This window comes from Podarcis erhardii (assembly GCF_964252035.2).
Source record: "Podarcis erhardii genome assembly, chromosome: 3".
Classification (NCBI taxonomy): Eukaryota; Metazoa; Chordata; class Lepidosauria; order Squamata; family Lacertidae; genus Podarcis; species Podarcis erhardii.
In genome coordinates, this window is record NC_138507.1 from 3,520,199 (window position 1) to 3,528,738 (window position 8,540).

General features: G+C 43.5%; 1 protein-coding gene across 1 annotated transcript in view; it reads right to left on the bottom strand.

Annotated features, from left to right (window-relative positions):
- B3GNT2 (UDP-GlcNAc:betaGal beta-1,3-N-acetylglucosaminyltransferase 2) overlaps positions 1-8,464 on the bottom strand; it is a 52,493-nt gene extending 44,029 nt beyond the window's left edge. The window contains exon 1 of the mRNA XM_081855657.1: positions 8,358-8,464. The gene's annotated coding sequence lies outside the window, so the exon portion shown is untranslated. The remainder of the gene's footprint in view (positions 1-8,357) is intronic.
- Positions 8,465-8,540: the final 76 nt, after the last annotated feature.

Genomic DNA, 8,540 nt, shown 5'->3' on the forward strand with positions numbered 1-8,540 from the left:
AGCAGCCTGGGAGCAGGTATGCGTTGTTTTCCTCTTATGTAAGAAGAAAGTATTGCCAAAGGTCATTTGGGACATTTATCAGGGCAGGGATGGAAGCAGACCCAGCTCTCCTGATTTCCAAAGTGAATACTGAAAACTATGCAACTGCAACACTTGAGAAAGCATGCCTGCCATTCTTTGTACATTGTCAAGGGCTGGGTATACACAACACCTCTAAAGCATATTCCAAGCACATTCTTTCCCTCAAAGGATTCCGGGCCTTCTAGTTTGTTAAGGATTGCTGAGGATTGTAACTCTGTGACAGGCAAACGTTAGTGGACAGAATTCCTTGAGGGAAAGAATGTGCTTAGAATGTGTTTTAAAGCTTTAGTGTGTACACAGTCCTTGACAATATAGGAAGAATGGCAGGCAACCTTTCCCAGGGGTTGCAGTCACATATTTTCAGTATTCATTTGTGAAAGAACTCAGCACTCTGATGTGAAACTTTAAATAAATCAGTGTAGACACATCTATGTAGTTCAGGGCATTTGAGCAATAGCCTCTGCTTCTATGCAAAAAGGTCAGTGGAGAGGGAGTGAGCTAGCTCAGATACATAAGGGTAATACTAATTTGTTCAGTGCTAAAAAAGAGGGCCACGTTCATTTTTATGGAGTTGCTATCAGCATGTTTTCACCATCCTTCCCAATCTGTCACAGTGCTCCTGGAATCTTTCCCCTAGAGCTCCTGTATGCTCCCAGTAGCGCCAGCCCACCCATCAGGCAAGGTGAAGTGACCACCTCAGGCAGCAGGATCCACCAGGGCATAAGATCCCAATATAGATTTTTCTTCCCCATTTGTTCCTGATCTTCCCTTACCCGTTCTTCCCTGGCAAGGAGGAGAGACACCATTTTGGGGTCTGCCTCAGTTGCCAAAATGTCTTGAGCCAGCCCTGACTAAAAGTATTGCTGGATGGCAAGGTAGTGGAAAAACTAGCATTCTGCAGAGTTCAGCCACTATCTGCAATTCTTCATATCCACCAAAAGGGCCCACATCCTATAAGTGACCTGTCTTTCAATATAGGACAAATGCAATATAGGACAAATCTCCCGATGTAGTGTGTATGAGTCATTTGCCATGACACTCAAATAGTGCCCCCCCTGCCGATTTACAAGCCAAGACTCTGTGCCTTAAACGGGCAGGCAAGAATCTACTACTGCATCTCCAGTGCTAGAAACAGCTGTGCTCACTGCATTTCTGCAAGAGGCAGGTCTCCTCTGTCCACAACATAAAAATGGCTACCCTAACCATTAGGTCCAGTCACGGACGACTCTGGGGTTGCGGCGCTCATCTCGCTTTATTGGCCAAGGGAGCCGGCGTACAGCCTCCAGGTCATGTGGCCAGCATGACTAAGCTGATTCTGGCGAACCAGAGCAGCGCACGGAAACGCCGTTTACCTTCCCGCTGGAGCTATTTATCTACTTGCACTTCGTGCTTTCGAACTGCTAGGTTGGCAGGAGCAGGATCCGAGCAACAGGAGCTCACCCCGTCACGGGGATTTGAACCGCCAACCTTCTGATAGGCAAGCCCTAGGCTCTGTGGTTTAACCCACAGCGCCACCCACATCCCTGTATTACCCAGATACTATATGGTTGCTATTCCAGAGACAAAAGGTATACGTTTACAGAGCAACATCTGGGGCCAGCTATCTTCTGTTGGGAGGGCAGAGTGAGGTGCAATGTTGACCCACTACTGATTAATCCCTTCCCAAAGTAAAACTAGCTATGGCCATAGTTTTAAACCACCTTCTTCACATTGTGCTTTGAACTATGGGCATTTCCTATGCCATGCAAACGCCTCTTAGCAGACTGAGGTCTAGTGTTTCTATCCGAACATGGTGTAAACATTGGGGAGAAAAGGAGCTGTGACATCAGTGATGCTGTGGGCTCTATGCAAATGGTGATTTGCATTAAATCACATTTCAGGCACTTATTCAAACCACCATGGTCTCACAGGCCTTGGGAAAAACTATTCTCCCCTCCCAGTTATTAATCACAACAAAAAGGGGTGCTTTCTTCAAGCATCTGATAAAATTATGTCTTTTGTTCAATAGTAAAATCTTTGTTTCAGTTTGTATTTACAGTAGGGGTAGACCAAACCAGTTTGGATTAACCTGGTACAGTTTCATTGGCTAGGAATGATGTCCCCATTCATCTCTACAGAGCAAGAAGAGAGAGAACTCTGGGGGTGGTGTAGGAGTGGCTGGGTACAATGGAATGGCATTATATCTTGAAGTACCCCTTGAAATGTTTTAGGGTAGTTTCACTTCTTGCTGCAAAAAATGGCCCAATTCGCCACCCCATTTCTCTGCCTTGAGTATGGAAGCTAAAGCAAGGGGTCTTTCCAGCTTAGCTCTAACGCCATTTGACCTCATGGTTCTACTGAATTTGTCTCTTGACCAAAAATGCTGTAGATTCAATTGACCTTTTTGACTGTTGCAAAAGAAAAGATGTAGCAAAATACAGTGGAGCAAGCTGCATTCTTGGCTGAAAAGTTGGAATTTTGCACACACACAAAGACAGCTCATGCAGAAATACAACTGAAAACCTGTTCCTTCATGACAAAGCTGTCATGACAGAAAAAGCTTTCAAAAGAGAAATCTTCTACAAAGAACCAGATCCACTGTACTGAATGAACAAGAACATCCTGTTTGTGCTATTTTAATTACATTAATGTTATTCAATTAGGATTATAAGATGCCCAGGGTCTGTCATAAGACAGAACACCCTGGTTTCACTATAATGTAAAACAGAGCGGCACCAGAAAATGTCAGAGAAGAGCTCTATCAATGGATGATCAGTTCAGGAAAGGGCACTCTGAGGATCACGGAAGATGTTCCCAGCCAACTGTCTCACATATCTGCCACCATTCATAATAAGTTCTCGCCCAACAATATTTGCTCAAAAGGCAAATACTTTCCTCTACTAGCTCTAGTCCCCAGCCAACCAGGAGGCAAGAACAGGCAACTATTCTGCCAAAAATGTCTTTGCTGCCTTTCCCTGCCTTTCTTTCTCAGCTTCTGCTTCTGAAGTGAACATTAGCACATTTGGCCAAGTGCAACTTTTCCATCACTCCAGCACTACTTGAGATACTGCATTTTCTCCCTACCCCAAACATATGAAAAAGAAGAAGGCTTTCTTTAGCTCAGCTGTTAGCAATACTTAGGAGGCTTAAATCTAGTGTGTGCATCATATGCGATGTCAGATGTGGCGCAGGCAGAGATAGATTTGTGGCTCACACAGCTGATCCCTGCAGAAAGCAGGACTGAGCTCTCTGTGCATCAGCTGATGTATGGGGAGTTCAGTCTTGTTTGGTCGCTTCCAGCCCCATGGGGCAACTCTGACAGGTCTCAACCCAACTGTCAAAGTTGGCCTGCAGGGTGGAGGGGAGATAAATATCTGGTTAAAGAATCCCCACTGCTGACCTAACCGGTATAGCCACAGAATGATTCTCTGATGCAATGCAGTACCACGAGAGTGCCTACAGATGACCACTGGCAAAATATTAAATGTGGCCGAGTAGCATAATGTGCAGTACTGTTGGAAAGCAGAAGTAGCTAGAAGTCATGCTACCGCCTTTTTGCTTGCCTGCTGCTTTCTTGGACCAACCATAAGGGGAGCTCCACATAAAATGCATTAATCCAGTCTTGAGGTCACCAGTGCATCATCCACTGTAACTAAAATATCCCTATCCAAGAATGGTTGGACTTGGCACATGGCTGGAAGCTGGTAAAAATCATTCCTAGTCATTTGGACCTCCATGACAATGATGGATCAAAGAATCCTCCCAGACTACAAACATGCTCCTGCAGACGGAAGGTAGCTTCATCCAGAACAGGAAACTGACATATTTCTCATACAGCATAACCAATCATCCACAGGCCTCTGTCTTGCCAGAATTGTATTACATCTGTCCACCATGGTGAACAGAATGCTTCTTTCTGCATGCTGAACAAGCCTCCACTTTCTGAACTCCCAGATCCAGTACAGGTACTAATTTGTTTAGCCATTTGTCCAATAAACATCATGCCAATCTTCCATTCATCTTTTGACTTTCTTCCAGTCTTAAAATATCTCCTGTAAGCGGTGTTTATTATAGTAGCAATGGCAGGAACAGCAGCTTTAAAAAACAAAACAAAAAACTATTCTGCATTTAAACATTAAAGGTGTGGTATGCATTTGTAGTGCTGCAGTAAATGCAGAGATGGTGAACTGGAGACAGAATGGGGAGGAGGAGGAAGTGTGACAGGAACAAAATTTCCTGCATTTTGAGGCTGGACTACACTGAGGTTGGAATCTGTCTGTCTTGGGAGACAATGGAGGAATGTACTTTTGGGGGGTGGGGTCAAGCTGTTGGATGATTTTAGTGCCTGCTGTAGAGACCAATGTGGGAGAGACCTGTTTTGTTGCAGCTGGGGCAGATGAAGGCGTCCCACTGGGACTGTGCTCCTACCAGGGGTAATTTCTCCTGTGGTCACTGCTATGGATGCACAATTTGATTGCCTATCTCCAGGGATTGCGGTCAGTGTGGATTTATGTATAAGCTAAACAAGCTATAGCTTAGGGCCCCAATCTTTTGGGGTCCCCCCAAAAAATTAAAGGGGAAAAAACTGGATGTACATTTCCAAAATATAAGATAAAAAACAAATAAAATAAAACCTACATGCAGCAACATTGTTTTGTGTTGTGTAGGCTCCTATGATGTACATATTTTGTTATGTGCAAATGGCTTTAGATATCCATTAAGTCCATAATTACCATATAGCATATATTCAACACACAAAAAAGTGATAATTTGTTGTTGACAAAGGACAGCTGGACATATAAAGAGCCCCATTACCTTCAGTAGCTTAGGGTCTCATTAAACCCAAATCTGGACCTGATTGTGGTTGTCTGCAAGTGCCTGAAGACATAGCATGGTTGATGTTACCAGCCTTCATGTCACATTTGCAGACATCTCTGTAATGCAGTGTTGGTCTGCCAATTGGCCTGGTGCTGGAAACACATCCTTGGGAATCCTGACATCTTCCACTCTGTGGACATGACCATGCCAGCATATACAATCGCTGAGACAGGAATGTGAACATGCTGGGAATGTGAGCACATCTTTGTTTGGATTCTGTCTTGTCATTTGATACCCAAAATCCTCCTGGCATGGCTCATGTGGAAGGCATTGAGACATCACTCCAAATAGGTTCAGTTACAGATAGGTAGCTGTGTTGGTCTGCCATAGTCTCTGAAGAAGTGTGCATGCACACGAAAGCTCATACCAAGAACTGACTTAGTTGGTCTTTAAGGTGCTACTGGAAGGAATTTGTTTTGTTTTGTTCCAAATAGGTTGTAAGTTGCACACAACTCACTTCCATAATGCAGTGTGCTCAACACGCAAGCCTGGTAAACTTTTATCATGGTATTGGACATTAGCATCACGTTCTCCCATACCCTTTTAGAGAGGCGAGCCACTGCCATAGCTGCCTTGCCAGCTCAACATTGATGGAGAGATTGCTGGTTATGGTGGAACGTAGACAGACAAAATTGTCTACCACCTCAAGTGTGTGATCACCAATGCTGATGTGTGGAGTGCTGGCAATGTCCTGACCTAAGATGTTGGTCTTCATCAGGGTATTGTTAAGGCTGAACTCCCTGCAGGCTTGGGCAAAATGACTGATGAGTCTCTGAAGTTTCATTGGAGTGTGCTGTCAAGTCTGCGTCATCTGTGAATATCTCTCAGATAAGGATCCACCACATTTAACTTTCTCCCTTTACCTGTAACATCTGATAGTCCAGACCTGATTTCCCCCCCAACATTATTCATCCTATGCTAGTGGCAGCCAATCACGCAATCACAGAATTAGAATGGGCTTCAAAAGTTGTCTAGTCAGACCCCTCCCAATGCAGGAAATCTACCGTTCCAGCATCCCTGACAGGTAGTCATCCGACAGCTGCTAAAAATATTGCAAATGAAGAAGAGCCCACCACTTCCTGATCCTGTCTGTTTCACAAGCATACTGCCAGAAAGATGCAGAAGAAGACTGAGGCATAATGTGGGGTAAGAAATTAATTCTACATGGAGAAGGGACATAATAGCACTAGTAAAGATTAGAGGGAGACCCTCACATTGCATACTGCCTAATATGGTCAGTAAAGGGTATGAAAATGGCGTCTTTCTTAAAATAAGCAGAGAACTACAATACAGTACCATTTTTCCTAGGGGTGGGTTATCCTGTTCTTTAAACCCATCCCAGCTGGTGAGTTCATCGGTATTGTGAATAAATGTGCGGGGAAAAACAATTTAAAGTCAATAAGAAGAGAGACTAAGGATGGCAAGACAGACGTAAGTAATCAAATTAAGAATATTATAGAATTTCAGTTTTGGGGGGGGAGAAAAGAAAGGCACAACAGACATTTCTGCCCTTGTGAGAAATAAGCTATGGCTTGCTGAGAAAGAAGAGGACCTTTTTAAAGCAAAGAAGTGGAAGTAGCAAGAGAAAACATCTTCAACTATGCCTGAATGAGAATGGAGAAGAGAAACTAAAAATGCAATCAGGCTAAATTCTAGAAGAAAGCCAAACAGGTGCACAATACTAAAGTGTTTTAGGAGCTTCCAAGCACTTTTCACTCAGGCCCAGCTCATTCTCTCTCTCTTTTTTTAAATAAGATATTTATTTAAATTTTCCAGAATAATACATTGTAAAACAAAAAGAAAAAAAAAACAGCAAAGATACAGAAATACAAAAACAGAAAAATAAAAACAACTAAAAAAAACACATAGAATTTCCCTTTCCTTATTTTCTTTTAACTTATTTTCCAGACCTCCTCATACCTCCCTTTCTTATATTCCAATTCAAATTATTAATTCAGCAAATCCTCACCATTAGTTTTTGCTTATTTCAAAACCTTATTTTCCATATCTCTTAAGGCATTACAGCTGGAAACCACTTAATTTCTGTCCAACATCATTCTAACATTCAGGCCCAGCTCATTCTCAGCAATCTATCGAACAACCTAGAATGTAGGTTTTCCACTTACTGTTAGGGCCACTTTGTGAATTCTCCATCAAAGTAAGATTTGAACTAGCAGCAATAAAGCAACACTCAGCATATTTACTCAGAACAAAGTCCCATTGACACAATGACACCTGCTTGGAAACCAGGGGAGGGGGCTGCAGGGGGGTACATTGTACTCCTGCCCAGGGTCAAAAAAGGGATCTGGGAGGGAAATTGTGATGTTTAGCATATTTTTTTAGTTGCTGCTTCGTTAAGTGTTTTATAGATTGTAATTGTTTCATTGATGATTTGTTAATTGTTTTATGATTTATGCTGTATTTCTGATGTTCTACCATGTTCTATTATGTTCTTGTTATTTATTGTTTGTAAGCCACTTTGAGATTCATTTGAATAAAAAGCATCATAGAAATATAATAAATCAAATCAAATCAATCAAGTTAAAGCCATTAGATCTAGTAAACTTGTGACCTGTTTCCAAATGTTTGTGTTAATAGTATTAAGTATACTATTGACAATTCCAGCAACAGTAGCTTCTGGAGAGAGGCCGTTTAGCAAACTTTAGCTAATTAATAATTATCTAAAATGTCTCAGAAATGTCTTGTGGATTTGGCCAGGCTAAGTGTTGAATCAAACATTGCCAAAGAGATTGATTTTCATGCGGTAGTTTGAATTTTTTTTGCAAAAAAGGCCAGAAAAGGTCTTTTTAAAGAAGTAAATAGTAAGTTAATCTTTCTTTCTTTCTTTTTTAAACTAATACTTATGTCTTCTGATGATCTGATCTGCACTGCAGTATAAAAGGATATTTCAATCTGAATTATTTTTCCTCATCTGTACATAAACAAAGGTGTGCGAATTGAATGTGCTTTCTTATTTCTGACCCTCTTTTATTTATATTTATGTGTATTTTTGTGGAGGAAGTGTGGGAGCACAAGGCCTCAAAGGCGGAAAACTGACAGAGGGACCCCCTCACCCCCCAGGCCACAGGAATGATGGAAAGTCAGCGCCACCACCAACGTTTCCCGGCTCCTGCATTTATATACCAGGAGCAGAACGACGTTAACAGGCTTTAGCTGTGGGGAGGGAATAAAACACGAGGAAGCCATAAATCTGAAGGCTCCTGAACGAAGTCGGAAATGTGGAGTTTCAAGCCCTGCCACAAAATGGCTGCCCTGCAGGCGGAGATTTCCAGGCCCCTTTCCGCCTCCGGGATGCTTCTCCCTTCACCTCCCCACCCCGGCCACCGTCCCCGCTCACAGCGGCTCCATTCCCTGACCCTCTCCCAGCCCCATGGCTGCTTGGTTTCTGCCCCCCTTACCTCTCTCGCCCTCTTCCCCACAGCGCCAGCGCAGCCGCCCCCTCCGGCCCGGCCCGGCCTCTTCCCTTCCCCCACCCCCAGGGAGAACAAGGCTGGGAGCTGCTGGGAAGGCAAGGAGGCCCTGGGGCCAAAGTCTGGGGCCCCACAGCCCGGGGGCCCTCCAGCGGCCACCCACAGAGCAGC